General features: G+C 40.1%; 1 protein-coding gene and 1 long non-coding RNA gene across 2 annotated transcripts in view; both read right to left on the bottom strand.

Moving 5' to 3' along the window:
* Window positions 1-26539, bottom strand: part of MRPS28 (mitochondrial ribosomal protein S28) — a 100755-nt gene that overhangs the window by 26892 nt on the left and 47324 nt on the right. The gene's annotated exons all lie outside the window — the stretch shown is intronic.
* Window positions 15074-26492, bottom strand: LOC111772242 (uncharacterized). The gene is made up of 4 exons (XR_011421220.1): window positions 26393-26492; window positions 24414-24486; window positions 21513-21576; window positions 15074-15662 (listed from the first exon to the last, which is right to left on the bottom strand). It is a non-coding gene; the product is annotated as an uncharacterized lncRNA (long non-coding RNA).

The following is a 26539-nucleotide window of genomic DNA, read 5'->3' as shown; positions in this document are numbered from 1 at the left end:
ATGAAGCCAGTAAGTAATTCTGGAAAGTCCTAGTGCCCTGGTCACACGGAAGGCCATTCAGAGATTTGCTATAATTTGTTAGAGAAAAATATACATATATAGCGATCCAGAGAGAACAACTAAAGGGATGCTAGCAAGAGGCTTAACCACAAGGCAGTATATTTATAAATACAAATTTAATTTTCTAAAATCCCTAGGCGTGAGAACTAAGAATAATAAACAGCCCTGAACAAAACTAAGTGTATACAGGGAACTTGGCATATGATAGAGAAAACATTTTAATTTTGTGGAAGCAAAGATAGGCTATTCAATAAACTGTTTTGGGGAAAACTGGCTTTACATCTGGAAAGAAGAAATTAGATCCCCATATCAAACCACAAAGAAAAATAATCCACACAATGAATACAGGGTTTCCTTCTGGGCTGATAGAAATGTTCTGGAACTGGACAGTGGTGATGGGTGCATAACATTCTGAATGTACTAAGTGCCATGAAATTGTAGACTTTAAGACAGTTAAAATGGCACATTTTATGTTTTATATATTTTACCAAAATAAAAAAATAATTTGCAGATACATTACAGAAACAAAGCGTGAAAAATCGAGCTTTGAATATATTATACAAAAACAGGAGAAATACCCCTCTGACCTCAGGCTTTAAGGAAAGGCTTCTCCAGATAGACGCCCAGAGTCGTCTTATCCAGGTGTACAACAAATTGTCCTACAGCTCAGGGGCTTCAGACAGCAAGTCATTTCTTTTGCTCAAGAATCGGCAATCTGGGCAGGCTCAGCAGGGACAGCTCACCTCTGCTCCACGCCATGCCTGCTGGGTGGGCCTGACGGGATCGAGGATCCACCTCCAAGCTGGCCTGTCAGCACTGGCTGTCGGCTGCTGTCCACATGTACCTTTCTGCAGGGCTGGGGCTTCTTCACAGGATGGTGGGTGCATTCCAAAACATCCCAAGAGACAGGAAGTGGAAGCTGCCAGTTTCTTAAAGCCTGGGCCCCCAAATCTGGCACAATGTCACCTCTGTTATATTCTATCGTTCAAGGAATCATACAGCCCAGATTCAAGGGGAGATAGAGGATGTCAAAGGATTTGGGGTTGTGTTTTAAGACTATAATAGCAACTCACAAAGGAAAAGATGGGCACAGTTGACTATATCAAAATTTAAAACCCTTGCATGACAAAAGTCACCAAGAAAAAGGTAAAAACAAGAGATAGTTTCAAAAAAGGTCACTTGTAACACATGTAAGAAAGACTAAATAGCCAGAATACATAAAGAATTACAGATCAGTAAGAAAAAGATAAACAATCAAGTAGAAAAATGGATGAAGAATACGAACAGTCAATTTATGGAGGAGGAAACTGAACTGGCCAAGAGATACATGAAGAAGACGTTCAACGCCACTTCATACGGATTAGGACAAAGCAAATCAAAATATCTCACGCATTAGACTACCAAAATAAAGTCTAAAAAAATACACAAAGTTTGGTAAATATGTGAGAAAAGGGGAACCGCCATAAACGTTGAGTATATGTAAATTATGTAAATTACATAAAATATAAAAATATGTAAATTATTTGTAAAATGGGATAATAATGCTGGAGAGCAATTTGGCAGTATCTAATCAAATACCAAATATATATACAGAATCTTCAACACAATTAAGCTTCCAGACAATAGAGGGAAATAAATATATCTGTCCTTGGAGACATCATAAAAATGCTAATGCTCATAATGTTCATAATCATTAAAAACTAGAAACCACCTAAAGGCTCATCAACAGGGAGAAGTATAAACAATAATTGGGGTATATTTATAGAGCGAAATCTATATAGCAATTAAAATGAATGAACTAGATCTCAATGTAGATTCTTGGATAGATTTCAAAAACAGAATATTGAGTCAGAATGTTACAAAATGATATGAAGTAAAACGTTTAAAAATAACACTTTAAATTAGGTCAAATTAAAAAAACACACACACAAAACAATATAATATATTCTTTACAGCTATGTATACATATAGTAAAAACATAAAAACTTGAAGTATATGCTACATATTCAAGATGGCAGTTGCTTCTGGAGGGAAAGGTAAATGGTATGTGGGAGTTCAACAAAGTAAACACACCAGTGAAAACTGGCTGTTCAGTAAGAGTGGTGCGCCCTCTTCACAGTTGTTGCTGGCAGGCCAAGGATTCTATTTCCCAGCACCCTTACATGGAGGTGGGGTCACGTGACTTTCCTCACCAATGGAATGTGAGAGAAATGAGGCCAGTCACATGAGGACCAAGGAAGTGAAGCAGTGAAAGAGCCTTCCACAGTCTCTCTCTCTCCTTTTCCATCGGCTTGATACACATGAGCACTGGGACTCTGGGAACCATGTGCTGAAGACAGTGGAGCCATACAATGCAAGGAGGCTGGGTCTCTACATCACCAGGTGGAATGCCAACCACCAACCAACAACAGTCTCGTGGCAGTGATACATGAGGGAGAAATAGCGGTAAGCCATTGGAATTCTGGGATTTGTTTCAGCTAGCTTCACACAACGTTACAAAAGGAGGCTTTGATTATTTTAACCTATTGATTTCTGCTTCTTTGATTAAGAAGAAGCCTGAAGTAAAATAACCAGCACCACCACCACCAAAATGTCACGGTTTGTTAACTCTAGCTGGTGGACATTCCGGTGGCTGCTATACTATCTCCTGTAGTTTTTACAGTTAAAAGCAGGTTTTATTAAGAAAGATTTAACCAAGTTGGCCATTCCTCTAATATTTTACAGAGATACCATATTTTTATCGTAGTTTACATTTCCATTGTGGGATGCTCCTAAAAGTGATGTTCTTTTCTACTGTGACTACTGCAGTATTCTCCAGATTGTAAATATTGCTCTCCTGTCAAGGATTCAACTCAATGCACACGCGCAGTTTCCTCCTTTGCTTCCATACTTATCTGAATAAATGAAAAACCTCATTAACTGTTAAAATAATGAGTGACTTCAAAATTTTCAAAACTATATAGGAAGAAATTGTATGGTCTAAAAAGGTATCAGAGAATAAAAGAAAAAAGCAAGTCCATACAAGTAACCCTGTGCAAATTAGAAGAAAAATAGCTAACATTTACTGAGCACTTACTACGTGCCAAGTACTATCTTAAGTTAACATTCTTAATATTAAGTCAGTAAGTCCTTAAAACAACCCTTTAAGGTACATACTGTAAAGTCTCATTTTACATATGAGTGGAATTGAAGGACACTGCTGAGAAATATTCCTAAAACTACTAAATCTAATTTGTGTTAGGGACCAATCCAAAAAGGGCTAATACAATTTCAAGACCAAATTTTGCTCATCCAGCATTCTTAAGCTGGAAATCTAAAAACCCCTCCTTGATCCCAATGCTCCATTTCAAACACCAATTCCATTGCTTATTATTTTCTAAATATTTCATGAACCTATTCTTTCCTTTCCATCCCCAATGCCACTGCCCAAAGTTAAATCATCAAAACGTTGCTCCTTGACTAAGGCAATAATCTTGTCACCTCTCCTATGAGCTCATCTCACCCTTCCCTCCACTTGAAAATTTTCAACTATATGCGCTACTTGAGTAATTATCTAAAATGCTTATTCAGTGCGATCTAACCATATGACATCCCTTACTTCTTAGAACTGTTTTGAGGATGAAATCTACCTAAAGCACGAGGCAGAGTGCTTGGCACATTGTAGAAACTCAAGAAGTGTTATGATGCCTTTGAAAAGCAAGATTAGTTTACCCCATTTTACAGAGGAGCTAAGCGGTCTCAGGGAAGTTAATAATTTAACCAAAATAACTTGGTAAGTGGCAGAACCAGGTCTGAACCCAGGTTTGTCTGGCTGCTCTGTTCAAGATACCCCACTTGAGACACAAATCTAGAATACCATTGTAGTTCCAGTGGTCACCTCTGAATGCTAGGATTAATTTTCTTTTTTTCTGCTCTTACATAAATTCTAAATTTTTTAAGTTAATTTTACAGTAAAGCAAAAATTGTATCAGCAAGTCACTAATTATAGATCTACAAAATGATTACTTTCCAATAAAAATAACAAGCTTTTTAAAAAAAATGCATCATTTCGATTTAAGATTTTAAACAATCAGCTTAATAGACAAAACCCAATAAGCTGATCCTCCTGTACTTTAACCACAAGAAGTGCCACTGTAGCCAATGTGTTTAGAAAACAGAAAGAAACAAAAAGCATAAAAATTGGAAAGGGGGGTACATTTTTCATTGTTTAGAGATGATGGTTGTGTCCCTGGAAAAGCCACGATAATCAAAGAAATAAGTATTACAAACTATAAATTCAGTAAGGTGACTGGATACAAAATTAACGCACAAAAATCAAGCAGTTTTCACATATGCAAATAAAAACTAGTATGAAGACAGAGGAAAAGAAAAGCAACACTGGCAATAATGACAACAACAAACAGATAAAGTGCCCGGGAATAAACTAAAACATGCGAACGGTATCCAGGAAAAACAACTAAAAAACCCTTCAAAACCCTCTTCTGTATGTTTCTCCTCATGCCAATATCATACTGTGTTGATTACTGTAACTCTATTATAAATACTGAAATCAGCTAAGAAGCAAGACTGTTTTGGCTATTGTTGGTCTTTTGTCTTTTCACATAAATTTGAAAATCAACTCATCACTTTCTTCAAAAAAGTCTGTTAGAATTTTGATTGAGACTGCACTGAATCTATGGATCAATTTGCAGAAAACGGACATCTTAACAATACTGACCTCTCCATTTATTTAGCTCTTCTTTAATTTCCTGTTGTGATGTTCTGTCGTTTTCAGTGTAGAGGTTTTGTACATCTTCTGTTAAATTTATTCCTATTTTTTATGCTGTTGTAAATAGTTTTTAAAATTTCATTTTCCAATTGCTTATTCTTAGTATACAGAAATACACTGATTTTCATATATTGAGCTTGTATCCTGCAAGTTTGCTGAGTTTATTTTTAGTATTTTTAGTGGCTTTTTTGCAGACTCCTTTGGGTTTTCTACACACATGAACATGTTTGCAAATAAAGATGGTTTCATTTCTTCCTTTCCAACCTGTATGTCTTTTATTTCTTTTTCTTGCCTTACTACTCTGGCGAGGACCTCAGGACAACGCTGAATAGAAGTGGTGAAAGTGAACAGCAGACATCCCTGTCTGATTTCTAATTTTAGAAAATATTAAGCCTTTCATCATTAAGTTCACGGCCAGCGGTAGGTTTATTATAGATACCTTTATAGGTTGAAGAAATTCCCTTCTTAGTTTGCTGAAATGTTTATTATGAAAGTGTGTTGAATTTTGTCAAATGTTCTGTCTATGTCTGAGCATATGGGTTTTCTACTTTATTCTATTAATATGAAAAACTACACTGATTGATATTTTCAGATGTTAAACCAAACTTACATTCCCAGGATAAACTCCACTTGGGTCATGATGTAGTACCCCTTTTTACAAATTTCTTTTTGGATTGCTACCGTTTTGTTAAAGACTTCTGCATCCAAGTTCATGAGAGATACTGGTGTGTAGTTCTCTTTTCTTGTGACACTTTTGCCTAGTTTGGGACCTGATATTTATTTTCTGTTATCATTATGAGCTGGTAGAGAGCGGGAAAGCAAGTAGGATGGGATGCGTTTGCTTGTGTTTGACAATGATTAGTGGAGTAAAAATAATTACATCAATGATTCAGGATAAAGTAGTCGTTTGGCTGAACCCTGAAAGCAAAACCAGGGCCCTAAATTTAATATTTAATGGGACTGATCCTGTCACCAGCATTATATTTCATTAAATACTACCTTGAATTCTACATTCCCAGGTATCTCTTTGGATTAGATATTATATATATAATTAATATGTAAATTATAGTTCTTGGTATAATATGCCTACAGGGGGGTTAGTTCATAATAATTGTTGCTCTCCTCACTTGACAGAAAAGTCACTTTTTGAGACTTCACTTTGTTGACGGGAAAATGATTTATCCATAAACACCAAGTCTCCAGGATGGGTGGAAGGCTGGCTTAATGAAATCACCAACTAAAAATAAAATACTGGATGCGATTATAAAATGTGACTACTGTTTCCACATTTCATCTACCATGTCCCATTCTTTCACCCCAAAGGTACAACTAAAAAGGTTTTCATACTGAATTTCATAAAATACTCATATTATCAATAAAACATTTGCTTACCTAATTTTTTGGTGGGTGATCTGGATTTTTAAGTACTTTGGACTAAACAGTAGCAAAGCCCTTGGTCTTCAATGTTCTCTCTAGCAGCCTTTCTCAACTGGGTTCAGGCAGAGAATTAAGCCCTACAGAGAATGATTCGAATGACTTTCCTCAATTCTCCCAAGGATGATAAGAAGTTAACTCATTATATACAATGTCTTAGGACATTACAGCATACTTCTCTAGCAAAACCTTTGTTGAAAAAGGTTACATGATAATTCTTTCAAAATGGCGTAATACAGTGGCGAGGTTTATCTGTAAACTCCAATGTATAGAACAGAATTATGAAATGTCTCAGATATACGATTAAAGATAAAAATAATTCCACAAAAATCTAAAAGCATCTTTACCACTATAGTTATCTTAGTGAATGAATACTTTTTGCTGTCTGAAGTGAATTTTGAATTTAGGGGCTTTTCTTTCCATCAGACTAGCTGAACTCTCAGATGTTTCTTAGGACGAGTGTTAAGCAACATTAAATCAGTCAGTCTCTGCTGCTAACCATCCTGGAGTTTCCGATGTGAATTCAGAGCATATGTCCTTGTGAGTTTCACTTTGGGACTCATATTTCAAACCACTCGTTTTCTCTGGTCTTAGCATCAACAGCAGACGTTGCTGATTCCCATCCAAACACCCACTCTTCTCTCCCACCTCCACCACCCCTCCCTGACAAAGCCCCATTTTGTTCAGGTAGCCATGCTGATATTTTTCAGGAGAGGCTGGCTGCAGCCCCTCCCAGGGGGATCTCAGGACTAGTGTCATGGGTGTGTGACCAGCGCAGTCACTCAGGGCCTCATGTACAGAAGGGCCCTGAGGTTAGGGTTAAACGCTCTGTGGTCACTGACTCGAAATTCGTAATAAACTGATCTTTGCATTTGTGTTTTGTAAGTGAAGACAAAGAGACAGTGGAACACCCACTCAGAGCCTGGAGACTTGGCTCACGTGTGGTCCTGCCTCCTCAGGACGGGTTCTCAGCTACCTTCCTCCATTCCACGATCAGTGGGGGAAAGCCCACGTTCCACTGCCACCTTCCACTCAGAGTGGGGGCCTGGGCACAGGCATAGGTCAGGGATACACTCAGAGGAATCTCAGTGCCAGAGGAGGTGGTGTCCATTCCCCGATGTTCTGTGGGTGAATTGGTGGGAGCCTCTCATCCACCCATAATCCAGGTACCTCTGTGCATCCCGGCACACAGGCAGCAGTCCTCTGAGCTATCCTCCACTGTGGGTTGGGGTAGTGGGCCCGTGGGAAGGGAAGATTAATTTCCCTGCCCCTGGCTTGGGAACGACATTTTCATTTTGCACTGAACCCTGCAAATTTTGCAGCCAGCCCTAGCAGATCTTGACAAGTCTGAATCAGTCATGGTAATCTCTCCCCCTGTGAATGACTGCCTTATATCTTGGGATGTGATAAAATTCTGGCCAATAATATATGGAGGACTATCTGCAAGGGAACTCAGGGAGTTTTCCTCCTCTTAAAAGAGACACAAGAAAGAGATGCCCCCTTTTCTGCCTCTGTAAATTGTCGATTCTGGACATGATACCTGGTATTGTTACAGCAATCTTGCAACCACAAAGGAATCAAGCTTGAGTACAAACCTATATGGGGAGGAGGACCAGTCTAGAAATAACAATTTCTGTTAATGGCAGCTGAAAGCATTGGAAAGGCCAAAAGCATCTTGACACATACGATCCTGCACTTTTAATAGTAACACATCCCACAGAACCTGTTTCATCCACTGTGGGAAATAACTGCCCATTCCTCTGAGATTTTCCCAACCCTCTTTCACCAGGTGAATTTTAGGTATTACAAAGCCCGTATTTTAAATCAAACCATTCAAAAACACCCCCTTCCGAAACTTGTTGGAGTGTTTTCAGTGGTTTCCATGATCACAGATAGATATATAGAAACAGTTTTATTCACATAGATTGAGACATATTATCATGATGGACTTCACATGGAATATCAGGAAAAAAACTAAGTTTCTAGTAAGCCCATTTTCTTCCTCTTCCTTCTGCAGCCTTCCAAAATCAAGCTCATCATCAATGAGCTGCATACCATATAAATGGAGAATAGGAACAAACATAATTCCACTGGGAATAGAAATGTCATCACACTGTCTTTGGCAAGAAAATGACATTAAACAGCTTTCGTGTAGAGGCAGAAATGTTCTGCCTATGGAGCATCCTAGTGTCAAGATCCAAATGGGCTGGAGCCTCTTCTCCACAGGGCAAAACAGCCGTGACAGAAAGGGTGGCAGCACACGCAGCCCTGTTCTCTCTAGTGGACATCTTCCTCATGGGGAAGCAGCCTACACTCTCAAGAGAGCCCCTTACTCCCCACGCGTAGTTTCTCTGCTACAGGGAAGCAGCTTTCAATACGATGGTTGGGACTCTCTTGAGAGCTGCCTAGTTCTGCAAAGCAAATGATCTATTCCTGGGTAATAATAAAGAGAAGACCAGTTAGTAATGCTTACAGTTAGATAAATTTGTGTTAGGTAAAGCATCCAAGAGCAGGCTAGGGACAAAAACTGCATCTGATTTGGGGAAAAATCCTAATTTCTTGCAAAAAACAAAACCCGTTAAAACGCATGATTTCAGCTTTCTTAGAGATAACTTCTGATAGTGAGACAATTAATGAAACATTCTTCAGAGGCCATGGAGCTGAAGTCAGTGCACTGACTAACAGAGCAGCTGTCAGAGCAAAGTGGGTTCCCGTCCTAATCCCGCTCTGACCTCAGCCTTGAGCCTGAGAACCTGCCAGAAAGGTGCTCTCAGAGCAGAAGGCGTGGAGCCACAGCTGCTTGCGCTCAGCAGGCTGCAGCCGTTTCCTCTCGCTTTTCAAACACACACTGCCACTGTGGCGGCGTATTTCACGACACGAAGGGTGTGCACAGTCCTCGCTGCGGCAGAGGACAGAGGTTCCGCTCCGTGAGCACACTGCTGTCGAGGGCACGGGGTCTACCAGACTCTCCTCAGGGTCTGGAGCCGCATCGGTACGAACGGACGCACACAGCTGCAGGCCCCGTTAGAGAACACAGTTAGGAGTAACAGAACTGTCCTTTCTCTAGAAAATTAGAAGGTAACAGTCACTGATCTCATTTATACAAACCAAAACAAAAATCACTTAGAACTTCTTTTAGGACAATTGAGGAAAGAAGTAAATGAAATATAAAAGAAAGGTTGAGGGAGAAAAGGCAAATCATATACAGAGAGAGCCCTAGATAGATTGATAGATATAGAGATCGAGATCGCGATTGCGATCGAGATAGAAATCATCAACTTAGGGAAGCATAAGAGACATGTTAGTGCTGCCTCTTACTTTTGTGATGGTCATTTGCATAATAGCACTGTACTGGATGAGATCCCCAGCGGCAACGTTTCTAACGGTTTCTCTCTGACCCTTCCCTCCTATATTTGGGGGACAGAGGTGGGAAAGCCATGCTGAAGAACAATGGAATTAGGGCCTCACGAATCCTTGTTGATACAAGCACACAACCCTAGACTGCCTGACGGGAGTCTGCCCCCGGGCCTGTCTCTCTCCTGGGTTTCACGGCTATCTGCCCAGGACCGACCACTTCTCTTGTCTTACAGGCAGCACTGCTATCAAAAACATCTCTCTCTGTGGCTTCGCTTCCTCTTCTACCTTGACTGATGCCACATACAGTGTGACGGTTAGTTTTATGTGTCAATCCAGCCAGGCTGTAGTACCCACTTATTTAATCAAACACTAACCCAGGTGTTGCTGGGAAAGTATTCTGTAGATTGGATTAAGACCTACAATCTATAATTACCTCTATAATGTGAGTGGCCTCATCTAATCAGCTGAAGATCTTAAGAGTAAAAACTGAGAATTCCTAGAGAAGAAACTCTGCCTCACGACTGCAGCATCAACTCCCGCCTGAGTTTTCAGCCTGCCGGCCCGCTTTACATATTTCAGACTTGCCTGGACCCACGATTTTGTGGGCCAATTCCTTCCAATAAATCGCCTATAGCCATATCTCCTATGGGTTCTGTTACTCTGGAGAACCCTGACTGATACTAACGGAAACACCAACTTTTCCATCTTGTGAGTGGAAACCCTCAAGCTCCCAGTCTATGCTGGGTATTCGGCCAGGGCTGGGATACTGACTCCAGAGACACCAAGGGCTCAGGAGCACACAGACTCCCGGGTCTCATGGAGACTAAGCTCACTACCCTAAACTTTGATCAACGTTTGAACCTTTGGCATCCTACGAGCGGCCTTCCTGACTGTCCCCCTCAGCTGGAGATCTGCAGGCAAGAAGGGCCTCTCTCCTTAGCTCCATAGTCTCTGCTACATTTGAGGCTAACTAAGGTTATATATATATATATATATAGTCATATAGTTACTTATATATGTATATATATACAGCTTTATATATTTTCATACTTTAATTTTTTTAAATATACATACATAGACATATGTATGTGTACCTTTCTTTCTTGAAAATACAGTGGGAAGATGCATATAGCAAACCTTGATAATATCAAAACTTTGGAGGATGGGGCCCTCTGGTTAACTGAATTCCCTGGGTTGCTGGAAATTCACCTCCTTTCTTTGTTGAGTATATTTAAAAATAGAAGAGGGGAGGGGCCGGCCAGGTGGCACAGCAGTTAAGTTCACACGTTCCACTTTGGTGGCCCGGGCTTCACCAGTTCGGATCCCAGGTGTGGACCTAGCACCGCTTGTCAAGCCATGCTGTGGTAGGCGTCCCACATATAAAGTAGAGGGAGATGGGAACCGATGTGAGCTCAGGGCCAGGCTTCCTCAGCAAAAAGAGGAGGATTGGTGGCAAATGTTAGCTCAGGGCTAATCTTCCTTAAAAAAGAAAAAGAAGAGGGGGAGAAAAGCAAAGAGTAAGATGTTGATTTAAATAGAAATATATTGGGGCCGGCCCAGTGGCCGAGTGGTTAAGTTCAAGTGCTCGGCTGCGGTGGCCCAGGGTTGCGCTGGTTTGGATCCTGGGTGCGGACATGGCACCGCCTGTCAGGCCACACTGAGGCAGCGTCCCACATGCCACAACTAGAAGGACCCACAACTAAAAAAATATACAACTATGTACTGGGGAGATTTGGAGAGAAAAAGCAGGAAAAAAAAAAAAGAAGATTAAACAAAAATATACCATTAATTACATGAAATGTAAAAGGTCTAAATACTCCAATTAAAAATCAAAGATTGGCAGACTGGGGGCCAGCCTGGTGGCGCAGCAGTTAAGTGCGCATGTTCCACTTTGGCAGCCCAGGGTCCGCCGGTTCGATCCCGGGTGCAGACATGGCACCGTTCATCAAGCCATGCTGTGGCAGGCATCCCACATATAAAGTAGAGGAAGATGGGCACAGACGTTAGCTCAGGGCCAGCCTTCCTCAGCAAAAAGAGGAGGATTGGCAGATATTAGCTCAGGGCTAAGCTTCCTCAACAGAAAAAAAAAAAAAGATTGGCAGATTGGATAGAGAAACAAAGCCCAACTAAATACTGTTTACAAGAGTCACATTTTAAATAAACAGAAGACACAGAAAGGTTGGAAGCAAAAGGATGAGAAAAAATATACCATATGAACACTAACTAAAGTAAAGCTGGTGTAGCCATATCAATAAGACAAAGTAGACTTCACAGCATGAAGCATTATGGGAGATAAAAAGAAGCATTTCCTAGCAAAAACTGGAGTAATTCCACCAGGAAGATAAGATCATTCTGAATTTTTAGGCACCTAATAATATAGCCTGAAAATACATAAACCAAAAACTGACAGAACTAAAAAGAGAAATGGCCAAATACACAATCACAGTGGGCATCAGTAACATAATAAGCAGCCAAAAATAAAGTTTTTGAGGATTTAGAAATAGGAGCACCCAAATTAACAATATTTTACCAATTGATATATACAAGCCACTGCACCCAACATCTGAAGAACACATATTTGTTTTTCCAATGTACATGAAACATTTACCAAAGCTGACCACCCACTAGGCTATAAAGTAAATTTCAACCAATAAAACTGTAATGCTTCAGATACCGTGGAGCTGATGCAACGACATCTAAACAGCCCAGCGATACAGAATCCAGAAACATACCCACTCACCTACAGGCATTTAACTTCTGAAAAAGGTATGCAGCACAGTACTGGTGAAAGGATAGTCTTTTCAAAAATGGTGCTAGGGTAACTGGATAACCATATAAAAAAATGAAATTTGGGGGCCAGGCTGGTGGCATAGCACTAAGTTTGTGCACTCTGCTTCAGTGGCCCAGGGTTAGCCAATTCAGATGCTGGACACGGATCTACGTACCTCTCACCAAGCCATGTTTTGGCAGGTGTCCCACATATAAAACAGAGGAAGATGAGCACAGATGCTAGCTCAGGGCCAATCTTCCTCAAAAAAAAAAAGAAAAAAGAAAAAAGAAAAGAAATTTGACCTCTATCTCATACCACATACTAACATCAATTCCAGGTGGATTTTAGAGCTATATGTAAATAGTTAAACAATAACACTTCAAGAACATATAATAAGATCTTACGCTATAGCTTTAGGGTAAGGAAAGATTCTTAAACTGAACACAAAAAGTATTGCATAAAGGAAAAGATGAACACATTGAACTACTACTCTATGCATCAAAATGCCATTAGAAGAGTGAAAAGGCAAGCCACAGAGTGGAAAAAACACTTTTAGCATATATAACCAACAAAGGGCCACTACCTAGAATATATAAAGAAATTCTACAATTTGGTTTTTTCAAAATGACAGAAAATCCTACAGAAAAATGGACAACTGACTTAAGTGTCACACACATAGACACAAAAAAGGGATTTCAAAATGGCCAATAAACAGATGAAGAGTTCTCAACCTCAAGGAAATGCAAATTAAAACCACAATGAAATAACATCACCGCCCACCAGAGTAGCAAAGATTATTAAGACTGATCATAACAACTATGTGACATAACTGGAACTCTTATGTACTCCTGGTGGGAGTATAATTGTTATAGACTTTTTGAAAAAAAAATGTCTTTTTGGCATTATCTTCTAAAGTTGAACATAGACATACCCTAAGACCCGGCATTTCACACCTACATACATATATATACTCATTGGAAATGTCTACAGATACACCAGAAGACACGTACAAGATTAACAGCAATAATCATCAAAAATAAGAGACAACCCAGATGTTAGCCAACAAGAAGTCGTGGCATATTCACACAATAGGTTAGTCTCCAGCGACAAAAATGAGTATACTGCTGTTACCCACAGCAGTATGGCTCATCTCAACAGGCTAGCAAAAGAAGCCAGACGCAAAACACACCTACTGCATGATTCCACTCAAATAAAGCTAAAAACCAACCAAATTCCTCTGTGGTATTAGATGTGGGGATAGGGGTGACCTCTGCAAAGGAGAGAGGAGGTAGTGTTTGGGAGGGGGCACACGCGAGTCACCTGAGGTCCTAGGAATGCATCTCCTGTTTCTTAAACTGGGGGGTGGTTACTTATGTGTGTTCACTTTGGCATAATTTATTGAGCTATATACTTAGGATTAGTACACTTTTTTGGATGTATGGTATTCTTCAAATAAAAGGTACAAAAAAACCCCACAATGAACTGCCAAGGAAAATGAATGACTATGCCGAGCAAGCAATTTATCAACACAAAATTAGCAAGCGCTTCTCACCCAGGGTTTCTCCTACAACAATTAGACAGTGGCCGGAGCTGGAGTCATTTCAAAGGCTTCCTCAGACACAGGCATGGCAGGTGATGCTGGCAGCTGGGCTGTCACCTAGAAGACCTACATTTGGCCTCTCCCTGTGGTCTGGGTTTCCTCAGAGCATGGGGGCTAAATTACAAAAGAGAAAGAGCGAGGCAGAGGCTGTATAGCCGTACAAGCCAGCCTCAGAAATAGTCACTTCCTCAGTCACCTCCATGGACTCTGCTCGTGAAAAGTGAGTGAGGCAAGTCCACACAGACCCCACCTCTAGATGGGAGCAACATCTACGAATAGGTGGACGTGTTTTAAAATGACCACAGTCTGACGCTGTCCACAAATTATTTACTCTCATCTCAGAAGCAAAATACATCCATTCCCTCCTTCAAAGATCTTCACAGAATCCCATTTATTATGACAGCATCAGGTTAAGGTTCAAGGTCCAAGAGCTTATTGTCTAAATCAAGTTCAGGGGCAGATGAGGTTCCTTGAGTGTGGTTCCATGGGAGCAGATCCTTCACTACCATTCCTCTTGATATGAAGACCTATAAACTAACAAGACAAACTACATGCCTCCCTACACAGACCACCCAACATACTATGGTGGGACGGGCATGGATAACTGCTCCAGACACTCTGCTACAAAGGGGGAAGCAGGAGGCACACAGCAGATCCTGGTCCATACAAGTCTGAGATCCAGCCAGCGTTGCCAGTTGCTTCATGAGGGCTTAGTCCTACTGTCTGGGAATGACTCTCTAGGGCTCTTCTCCACCCTCTGGGTTCTTGGTTCCATCCTGTAAACTCTCCTTCCTTTTTCATAAAATGTAGCTCAGTAGTAGTTTTCTCAGCCTGCTTCCTCCCCTTAGAAATCCAGGGGTCCAGACTCCTCTTCATTTTAGACTCTCTCAGTACCTTTTAGCCAAAGCCGGCAGTGTTTCCTTCACTACAATTCTCTTAAAAACTTTGCGAATTTTCTCTGAGTCATATTGGGGTTCACTGCATTCGACCAAAGCCATACTGATAAATCCTGTTGAGATAAGTACTTCTCTACCTTGAAAACTGCTATGGAATAATGTCCTTAAGACTATTAGAAGCTCTATTATTTTTTTTTTTACTGTTTTTTTTTATTGTGGTCATAATAGTTTATAACATTGTGAAATTTCAGTTGTACATTATTTGTCAGATACCATATAAGTGTGCCCCTTCACCCCTTGTGCCCACCCCCTACCTGCTCCCCCGTGGTAACCACTAAATTGTTCTCTTTGTCCGTTAAGTTAGTTTATCTTCCACATATGAGTGAAATTATACGCTGTTTGTCTTTCTCTGTCTGCCTTATTTCGCTTAACATAACACCCTCAAGGTCCATCCATGTGGTTGCAAATGGGACGATTTTGTCTTTTTTATGGCTGAGTAGTATTCCATTGTATATATACATCTTATTAGAAGCTCTATTTAATCTCTACTTAATGAAAGAAAATCTGTGAGGCACATCCTTAAAGTCTTAAGAGGGCCTTTTGTCTGTTTGAAAGGGTCTGTAAGACACCATCTTAAATCATTCTGAGGTCTTGACAAAGGGGTTTACAGCGACATCTGACTTCATCTGTAGATCATGTCTTCCTGATAGCACCTTTGGACTTCATCTTTGCCCACAGCCATGTCTTACTTTTAGAATCATCTACCATCTGGAGAGGCTGAGAATGAGAAAACAAACATTTTTTTTTTTTTAGGAAGATTAGCCCTGAGCTAACATCTGTTGCCAATCCTCCTCTTTTTGCTGAGGAAGACTGGCCCTGAGCTAACATCCGTGCCCATCTTCCTCTACTTTATATGTGGGACGCCTGCCACAGCATGGCTTGCCAAGCAGTGCCATGTCCGCACCCAGGACCCGAACCGGCGAACCCCGAGCCACCGAACGCCAAGCCGCCGAAGCAGAACGTGTGAACTTAACCACCGTGCCACCAGGCTGGCCCCAAGTAAATTGATTTTTGAACCCAGTGAGTCATGGCTAATTTATATTTAACATCTTGTATTTTAGCTCATCTCTCTTCTCTCCTCATTTTATTACAGACAGGAAGGAAAAACCAGGTGGCACTTTGAACCTCTGCCTGGAAATCTTAGCTAGAGCATCTGATTCATTAGGTGCATCTTCTGTGTTCCGTTTTATTGCAGGTGATTATGTTGCCAAACTTTCCTCTACTATATAACAAATAAATCCTTTCCTTCAATTTCCAATAACGTTTAAGCCCTCACGGACAGGCTTCTTGATGACCTTTAGGTTTCTGCTAACCTATCAAGGTCCTTACAAGCTTCAGTCCACTGCCTGGTTCCCAAAGGCAATGCGATCTTTTCAGGTTATTTTATAGCAGCATTCCACTTCCACGTACTAAAATCTGTGCCAGTTGTCGACTGCTATATAAGAAATCACTTCAAAACTTAGAGGCTTAAAACAAAAACAATCATATAGCTTACAGATCTATGATTCTAATCAAATTGCAAAACAAAGGCTTCAGTGGAAACATTTGTCCTATGTGTAAAGTCGACATTCCACAGGTAAGGAGGCTAATTTTTTAGTACTTAGTTATCACTGGACAGTATTAGAAATGTCTCTGAAAATTAAAAATAGCTAATATTTACAAGTGCTACTAAACCTTTCAGCCTCTGATTTCCCAAAGGCAAGCAATACAGGACCAAAGCTGGTGGTATGGGACTCAAGAGTTCTAGGCTTCTGTCCTGGGTGTGCCTCACACTATCTGACTGAGGACAGAGTTCTCTGGACCTTAGTTTGCTCATCTGAAACGTGAAAGCCTGGACTGAATACTTCCTAACTCCTTTCTGCACTCATAGTGGGTGATTATAAATTAACTAGATTAAAAATAATAAATGAACAGTTCTCAGAGTTGCTCTTTACAGGACTCGTCAGAGCCTCCAAAGCCTGGAAACGGGCGTGCAGGGGCCCTCCCGGCACAGCTCTCCTTTTGCTGGAGCTGCCGTGTGAACCTGAGCTCAGATGCGACCCAGGCCACCTGCAGTTCCGGAATGGTCTGGGCTTGTCTTGTTTGTTCTCCCCTGACCCCTGTGCCCAGGCATAAGCTATTCACCTCTCTGCCTAGAAGGCGTTTGTCGCCCCGGCACATTCTCTTTTTCCTCCAACTTAGACCAAAGTCCTGTCCTTGAAGAAACTCAAAGAAAGATCTTGAGGCAGGGCACAGTACTTTCTTTCCCCATCCCCCAAATCCTGGTAGGCTGTAAAAGAATAGCCACATCTTTATGACATCAAGTACGACACTGCCGCATTTTCGGGGTGTGCTTTTGCTTTTGTCCGTCCACTGTACTAATGATGAGACTTGGCGGACAGGAGCTACACTTCTGGTCATCTCTGTTTCTTTAACATCTGGGACAGTACCTGGTATACGCTAGAAAATCAACAAACACTTGCTGAGTAAATGCATTTTAACTCTGCTGATAATGAGGCCCAGGAAGCCAGAGTCTTTCAAACAGTCAACGTTCAGGACCGTAGAGATCAACACTGCTATACCGTGGGGATCATTACAAGCTGTTAAAGTCAAGCTGGGCTTACGGTTTAGTTCAGACATAACATATTACTCTAAAGCGGGTACTCTGGAAGTGGTTAACTGCAAGCATAGAATATTAATCATTGTTTAAAAATCTACAGTCTTTGCCATTACTACAGCTTTTTAAAACAGACTTATTGAGATCTAATTCACTATCACACAATTTACCCCTTCAAAGTATGTAATTCAGTGATTCCCAGTATATTCACAGAGCTGTCCGGCTATCACCACAATCTAATTCTGGAACATTTTCTTCGCCCCAGAGAGAAACCCTCTCCCCATTACAGTCTCTCCTCGTGCCTCCCGTCATGGCCCCTGGCAATGACAAGTCTATTTCCGTAGCTATGGAGTTGCCTATTCTGGACATTTCCTGGAAATAAAATCATACAATATATGGTCTTTTGTGACTGGCTTCTTTCATTTAGCATAATGTTTTCAGGGTTCATCCACGTTAGATTACGACTTCTTATCTTTTATAGTGTTTTCAAAAGTAAGAACTAGAAGAGAAACGTGTCCTCATTACTTCTGAAAATCTCCTGCAGGCAGCATAACATAAAAAGAGCTCCCTGAGTGAAGGAGAAAAGGATGAGATTCAGAGGAACTCGAGGACTATTTTAAAAATAATTTTTATTTTAGTTAGTTTTACTTGGTACATAATTTTTTAAAGACATTTACTAAGAGAGAGTCAGTAACTGATTTTGTCGAGTTTTTCTTGAATGCAAAAAGGAAGGTCGGAGTCTTCGCGGATGGGCAGGGATCAACACCAACTGATGGAGAGGCTGACAGCTGCCCGTTACTCCATGCTGTCCACACAGCCGAGACACCGACAAATGGGACACGTGCACAACACCACAGACACCGGATTCCAGTATAAAGAATCAGGGTGAGTTTTTATCAGATCTTCTAAGAAATGTTTCAAATTGAACCCCCAAGCATACCAAAACTACTTTGGTTTGCTCAGCTCAGTGGAGTCAAGCAAATTACAGAACTGAAGTTAATGAGGGTTCACTGGGGGTCTCTGTACCAGCACTGCCTTCAGCATAGACGTGGGGTTACGATCTAGTTTTGGAGACTATATGAGTTAAGGAAATACTACAAGACTGTCTATGAATGAATAAATACCGAAATAAATGTGTGGTGTAGATAACAGCAGTACACATTTTAACAACGGGAGCTACAAAACAGATTTTAAAATGAAATTCTGTCCTGTTGTCACATGTGAGCTTATAAAGCATTAGAATGTACAGGAGTGTGTTATTTCAACTGCAGCAAAGCTGACTGGACTACCGACATTCTATTGTTAATCTGACTTTAATTATAGCAGGAAAACAGCTCCAAAATAGTGCTAATTTTCTTATGGTAGTGAAATAGTACTACATTAAGCAATGCTTCAAAAAACAGGTCACAGGCTAAGGGCTGGAGATCTTTGTTATACAAAAGCTATAAAACATGAAAAAAAATAGAATTGTTATCTCAGGATATTCTACTTTTTTAAGAGTTATAGGAAAATTGGCTATACTCAATAAAAAGACTCAAAGTTTTTTCTAAGAACTATAAGATTTTAAGTTATATATATTTTTTGTACATAGTTTTCTAAAGTTGGATCTCATCCTGAAAGATTAAATAGTCTAACTCTAAATAAAGGGGACAGAAGATTTCTAATGCAAAATAGTTTCCCCATCTGAAATCATTTTACCCAAAAATAATTTTGAGCAGAGAGAAATTCAAGCACATTTCAATATGGGCTTTTGGTATAAGAGAAAATTACTATAGAAGCTTTAGTCCTAAAAACTCGAGTTATGAACTGTCCAAACAGCAAATCAATTTATCTCAGCTAATGTAAGACAAGTAGAAAATAATGAATCACAGTCCTTCATCTTTTAGATTTGTACACTTCACAAAACTAGTATAGAGTTTTTAAAAATAACACATTTATAATAACGTTTTATTTCCAAGGCTCATAATCTTATGATCAGTATTAATTTTATCAATAACAACAACAACCAGAGTCCTTTCCTGTCTCGAAAAACCACTGAGCTCAACACGGACTGAAGCTGCCGAGCCTGCCAAACCTCCGGTGGGTCACTCCCAAACCTCCAGCCCGACCACATCCTGCCTCACGGGGACGCAGCTCGGCCGGTGCGGTCCACAGGGCTCTTCCCTGCGCGGTGAATGACGCAGAGGTCGTGCTTAATAACAGGCACTCCTGCCTCCCTTTTAAAGAGACAAAGACAATAGGAAAGCTGGATGGGAAAATGCCCGGCCGCTCTGTCCCTCGTCTGAACCGCCTCTCACTTTTCCCACAACAGGTAGGCACAAGCACAGACTGCTGCTGAATGCTCTCGATCTTGCCAAGATGCTGAAACCCACTGGTTTCTGCGGTTGTCCCATTTTCTCCTCATCCTGGCTCTCTGCCAGAGCCTAATTAAGCCACTGAAAATGCCGGATGGTTAACCCTCTCTGCACTGCACCCACCTACAATTATTTGCAAAGCACTTTGATATGCTTTCACTTCCCCAAGGATAAAGATAAGCACCGGACTGTACCAACACACAGCAGGGCGAGCGTGGGCGGGTGCGTGCAGGTGTCCACAGCCCAGCACTTGCCACCAGAACTCACTGTGAAGGAGGAGAGACTCAACAGCTAAGGCTAGGGTTCAGGAAACGACTCCAAAATATACACGTGCGGTTTGGTTTTATTTGTTAGGGTTTGCAGCAGAGTGCAGAAGAATTCTACGTTTTAATCATGTTTAAATCTTAGGGAAATAATTTTCCGTTAAGAAAAAACCCAAGTATTCAGACCACAATGTCTGCTGTGAATCCTTTTACTGAATGAACAAAACAGTATAGAGCTTTTGAAATTCCCAGAGCCATGGCTGTTCATTAAAAAAGAAAGCACCCTTTTAAGATTTAGGTGCTTTATCTCTTACAAAATGAAAAGATCAAACAGAAAACCTTATTTGTAAGCAAAGCAATAGTGTCTCTGGGTCTCTTGCTAAGACCAACAGCAACGAGGATGAATGAGGGGAAGCAGTGACAATGGTCAAAACGGGTGAAAGGAAGCTCTCTGTTGAGGACAGCCTTTCCTGATTGCAATCTTTAGACCCGAGGCCCATAACTCTGTTTAACTACTATATCCTGCATACAAAGTTAATTCTGCTCTGATGAGAAGCAAGTGCACTTACATGATGAGAGAAACACCGAGTAACCTAACTGAGCCCACACAATCTGGTATCAGAGAAGATCTGTATTTCAACATAATTTAAGAATATCTCAATTGGATTCAAGAGAAACACAGGAAATCGATTAGTCAGGCTAATTATTCTGTCCTTCTGACAAGAGGGTGTCCCACTATACCCAACACGTAATTAAGTAATCTCTTCTCATTCGATGTTCTCTAGCGACAGACATCTGCTACAGATGTTCAGCTTCCATCTTTCTCTTAACAATGAGGCAATTTTAAATGGACCAAAGTGACAGGAGTCACTTTTCAGCTATCCAGTGCCAAATTCACATTCCCATTTTATCCCAATAGTTTTTCCCCATTCTTCTTGCACTTTGATTACTTGCACTTAGAATTCCTATTACTTGGTAGAAAAATAACACCAAAATTGAGCTTTCCCTAATAATATAGTAGATACACAGGAATATTTCTATCTGGTGAGGACAGAAAATTTCACACCTATACAGCACCACAATATGGCCAAAACAAAAGAGCGGCTAATTAATTGCTGGCCAAGAGCCATGTTCTTTCCAAATCAAGGCTTCTGCAAGATGGCATATGGTTTGTTATTTCTTACAAATATGAAAACCCTTTTGAAGTGGTTACACTTAGTATCTGTCAAAATAATTCCGTATATGAAACAGCAACATGAAAAAAAGCATTATTTGTAAAAAAAAAAAAAAAAAAGATTTCATTATAAGAATCTGAAAATAGTTTTCATTTCTAAGGGTTAAGATAGTGACTTACCGGTAGGCATTTTAGTAAATATTTTAATTCCACACAGTGTTCCATGTAGAAGACGCCAACTTTACTAAGGAACATAAACAAGAAATATTATTTTTAAAGTGGAAAGAATATTTCTTCGTTATTGGCCCACATTTTCAAAGGCAGAACACATTCAGTTTTTGATATTTTACTGTATTATTTATTCTATTAAATTCACTCACTATGCCATTTTTTCAAAATTGTGCTTGTGCTGAGGATGGTAAAAAGCAAGGCATTTAATCTGAGTTCGCTGAGGGTAAGAGTTTAATGCTCTTCATCTTTGTATCTCCAGCATGTAGGATGCAGGAGGTGATGAATTGCTCCCCTTTGCAAAACCACCACGAGCTCGAAGAGCCCAGTGCAACGAAGCCAGCACACTCTGAGCTGCCCACACCAGGAAGGCACGAACTGAGCCGGGCTCACAGGACCTGGCTCAAAAGGCTGCAGAATCCAGGCTCTTAGGCATCCTGAGTGCTCTCTCATCGAGGTCCCAATGGGACTGGTAACTATCCACTCAGAGAGACGCTGAATCAAAACAGGTAGGAGACAGAAAGGGCCAAAACCTTAGGAAAACCTTGAAGTTACAAGGTCTTCAAACTGTTTTTCTCTGTCTCCTGCATCAGTTCCACTCCTGATACACGTCGTAGGCTACTAGTGACAGTGTGAATCAGAAAAACTAATACAACAGATTTTTACTTTTAAATTGTACCCCAATCCCTAGCACAGTCTATCACCTACTAGGCTTTTAATGAATATTGTTAAATCACGAATTGTGGAGGTGAATGAAAATATATGTATAGAGTACTCTAGTGGTAAATGGATTTTCATGTTTGACGGGAAAACATTTCTACGCATTTTTTACTTCTACTAACAGAAAAGTAGCTCTTCTCCAGGACTGATTTATTCATAATTTTTGCTGTTTAGAATACTGGAAGAAACTACAAAGAATAGGCTTTACTAACATAATTAATAGCCATAAGCTTCAATTCACCCCAATGTACCTGTCCTGCCTGGGGTACATGGACCTCTTACAAACACCACCGTCCTCTGGGGGAGCGGTCGGTGAGACCCGTGGGTAAAATCAGAAGGCAGGCAAGCAAAACGAAGTCAGGAGAGGCTGCCCTTTCTAAGTGACTTAGTGTGATGACGGGATCGTAGAGGACGGAAACATAAAAATTATCTTGACCTCGCACTCCTTAAAAACTAAAACTGGACCAAGATTACTCAATCTGGAGTCATGGGAAAGCACCGTGATATCAAAGGAAAACATATGCAAACAGCTGCGGCAGAGGCTGGCTCAGAGTATCCACCTTGTTGATCTTTTAGTATTCCTAACCCATTATCCACTTTCAGTTAAAAATCATTAACGTCCAGCATATAAGAACCTAGACACAGGACAAAACACACCTATTTTTTCCTATGGGGGCGGTAACCAGGTGTCAACAGCTGCAGCTGTGACTATATGATCACCTGTTTGCATGAAGGCAGACCACAGATAGATTTAATAGGTCAGATGACAATGCAGCAAAATGCATTTAGCCTATGATTACCCCTTTTCAAACATTCTCTCACTCGCAACTTCGACCCTGGGAACATAGCAGGCACAGACTTAGGTCAATAAGAAACACTGGCCGGCACAATAGGCCTTGCCTCAAACAGCGCTGTTGACAGACACCAGCACAAAGGACGTGAATAGAGTCCCCCTCAGTTCTCACACAGAGCGAAGAATGACTCAGTGTACTGCCGCTTTGGAGCTCTGTTTGTACAGTGTATACAGCTTTTGTCCTCGGCCACTGTTCGCAGCTCAATGGGGGCTAAGGGCCGAGGAAGTGAAGGCGGAGAATGCTCCACGCTCTCCCCTGTGGCCGGCAGTTGGATCCATATGCACATGACAGGTCAAGTGAGAACTGGAAAGTCACTAGATAAAACTCGTCCCACCCCACTTACAGGAGGACAGTGATTTTTAAGTTAAAAAACAAAGAAGGCATTATTTAGAGAGCCCAGAAAAGCCACCATTAGTTTGGTATTAATATAGTTATTGATTGAATTATGTTCGTTTGGCTTTTTCTTTTGTCATATTTGTCATATTTCTTTTTCAAAGGCTTGTTTTGGGCACAAAAAGACAGCAGGACTGGCTGGAAGTCGGCAACTAAAGTAAGGCGGGCCAGGACTCCACAGAGGCCACGGGGACAGGGCCAGACAGCAGGTGAGGAGGCATTAGCAAGGCGGGCAGGGGCATTTCGTTCCTGGTATAGTAATATCACATTGCCCCAAGTATCTACATATTTCTCTTCATGTCTACTCCTCAAGGTAATGGGGATATAACAATAAGGAACCAAACCCAGGGATAAAATAGAATTCTAAGACAATTCAGGGGAGACTCTAAACAGACAGCTTCCATAGGCTTAAACTGGTTTGCTTGATACTGGCCAAGAAAACCTAGCTAAAGCAAAGGACAAACTCCCATGCTGAATGAAATGTCACTTGGCACTAAGCCAAAAACACCTTGGCAGAATTGCATCTGCGTCTAAGCATACATGTTTTGGAATACCGTGTTCAAATTCTGGTTCTGCTCATTACTTTGTATAACCCCTCCATATCTTAATTTTTACATCTGTAAAATGGGAGGTCCATCCTTTCTTTATTCAAAAAAAATTGAGATAATAAATAGTATGCATTTCATTGGTTGCTGTGAAAACAAAGTCGGTTAACCCACGTAAGACACCTAGAAGAGGACCTGGTACCATTGCCTATGATGAGTGTAGCCCCCATTGCTGTGAGTACCACTACTACAATTCTACAACCACTACTAACATCACAAATACCACCAGCACTCCTACACTAAGGTCACTGCTCTATTCGTGAGTCCAGGAAAATTCTTACCAGATGATTGAGATCATTGATCCTTGAGTCCATGAGGATATCCCCTTTACCCAAAGGTTGTTTTTAGTGGTCTCTAGTAAAGAGATAAATGTAAGCTTTACAGATGCTATATATGTGATATAGCTATATATAAAACCTATTAATATTCAAACTTTTAAAAATGTGTATGACGAATTTTTTGCAAAATCTACATCAATGTACAGCCTAATAATTATTCCCAGGGGAGAAAACAACAGCAAGCATTAATTAAATTACTTGCTATTCTAGGGGCCAGATATTACTCTAAATGATTTATCTAAGGTACTATTATTTTTCCAGTAAAGAAACTGAAAGACAAAGCATTAAGGAACTCTTCAAGATCACACTGTTAAGTAAGCAAACCCAGGCATTCTGACTTTCAATCTTGCCCATGGAAAGAAGTCACTTTCTTAGAGGGTTCTGGCATAGAGTCAAACCATATATCCACAGGAGGCTCATAAACGATAATATACCATGAATTAAAATATGCTTAACGTATATCCTTTCATCCTTTGTGAAGAACAGTCAGTTGCTGACCACATCTAGTCTAGGAGGAGTCATAAAGAAAAATGTTTTGTTTAATTGCTTTCATAAATCTTCATCACCACATAAGCATAATTATTTTCATGTTTATGAATTTAATCTTACATGTTAACTATATCTGTAATGATTCTGAGAATGCAAAGAAGTTAATTAATGAAAAGTACTGCCTAAAGGATGGATGCTTTAAGCATATAAGTGATTACTTAAAAGAAAAACAATGTCCCTCATTTTAATAATTTTCAAATGGCTCCCCACTTTTAAATCTTTCATGGTATTGGTGAAGGAAACATCAGTATCAAGCAAGAACCATGTTAGCAGCTGAAGTAAAATTTTGCACTTATTTAAAAGTTCATTCCATCTGGCTCTGGCTTAATTTATTTTTCAAAATCTAAACTTATAAACATATACAAAAATTCATGAATGATCCTGATTATAATTAAATTAAAAATGAAGGTAACAGACTTCCATAGTCAGCAGTATGTTAGAATGAGTAACCTGACCAAAGCTTCTGCTAAAAAGAAAGAAACATAGTGGTTAAAATACCAAAACATTTTCTTTAGTTGTATCATTGAGTCAGCAATTTAGAATTGATTATAGAAAGACAGAAAACAAAAACAGAGCTGGAACTCGAAGAATAAATAGAGCACCAAAGCCGGGCTTTGCAAAACTTGAGCTTCTTTTAACATGTCTACGATACAAAGGGCCACTACATAATGGAAAAAAGGGAGAAAATTCCTAGAAGATAGGAAAATTCTAACCTTGTATAAAAGTGGTCAGTCTCATTTTATTGAGTAAAAATTAAAAGGATTACTAGCAGAAAAGACAAATCTACCATCAAAATTGTTTTATAAATGGACCATTTACAAAAACTGACCAAAGACTAGACTGAAAAGGAAGTTTGAACACATTTCAAAAAAGTGGTGTCACTTCCTCTGATCATAATACAATCACACTAGAAACTAATAATTAAAAAATCTCACTTATTTGGAAATCTGAATCAGATTCTATATAACATGAGTCAAAGAAGAAATAATGGAATTTGGAAAGTACATGAAAAATATATAAATATCAGCAGAGTTGCTCAAATGTACTATATAACAGCGTCATATAAACTAATAAAGCACTTAAAATCTTTGTGAACTGATTTATTTAACGGCCTGCAGTTTGTCTGGCTGTAGTTGTCATCACTCATAAAAAGAATACTTCACTAGCACAGTATATAAACATGTACGTTATGTATGAAAATGTGACCTGTATTCTTTCATTATAATAAATTCCGTCTACCTCACTTTATATTTATCAGGAGCCTTCCTTGACTGGGCTATCCCAAGGTATAATTTGCTTGCGTTAGTTTGGCATCTTAAAATTTTCCATCTTAAAGGCATACGATTATGATTCTTTGACTCTGATGTACACACCTTTTTTAAACAACCACTAAGCAACTGCACAGATGCATTTAAAGCAATCCTGAGTCCTGAATGCTATAGACTGAATGTTAGTCTCTTCCAAAATTCTTGTGTTAAGTTCCAGCGCCCAAGGTAACGTGACACTAGGGGGTGGGGCCT

The sequence above is a fragment of the Equus caballus genome, chromosome 9 (genome assembly GCF_041296265.1).
Source record: "Equus caballus isolate H_3958 breed thoroughbred chromosome 9, TB-T2T, whole genome shotgun sequence".
NCBI classification, from domain to species: Eukaryota; Metazoa; Chordata; class Mammalia; order Perissodactyla; family Equidae; genus Equus; species Equus caballus.
This window is presented reverse-complemented; position numbering and strand designations above follow the sequence as displayed.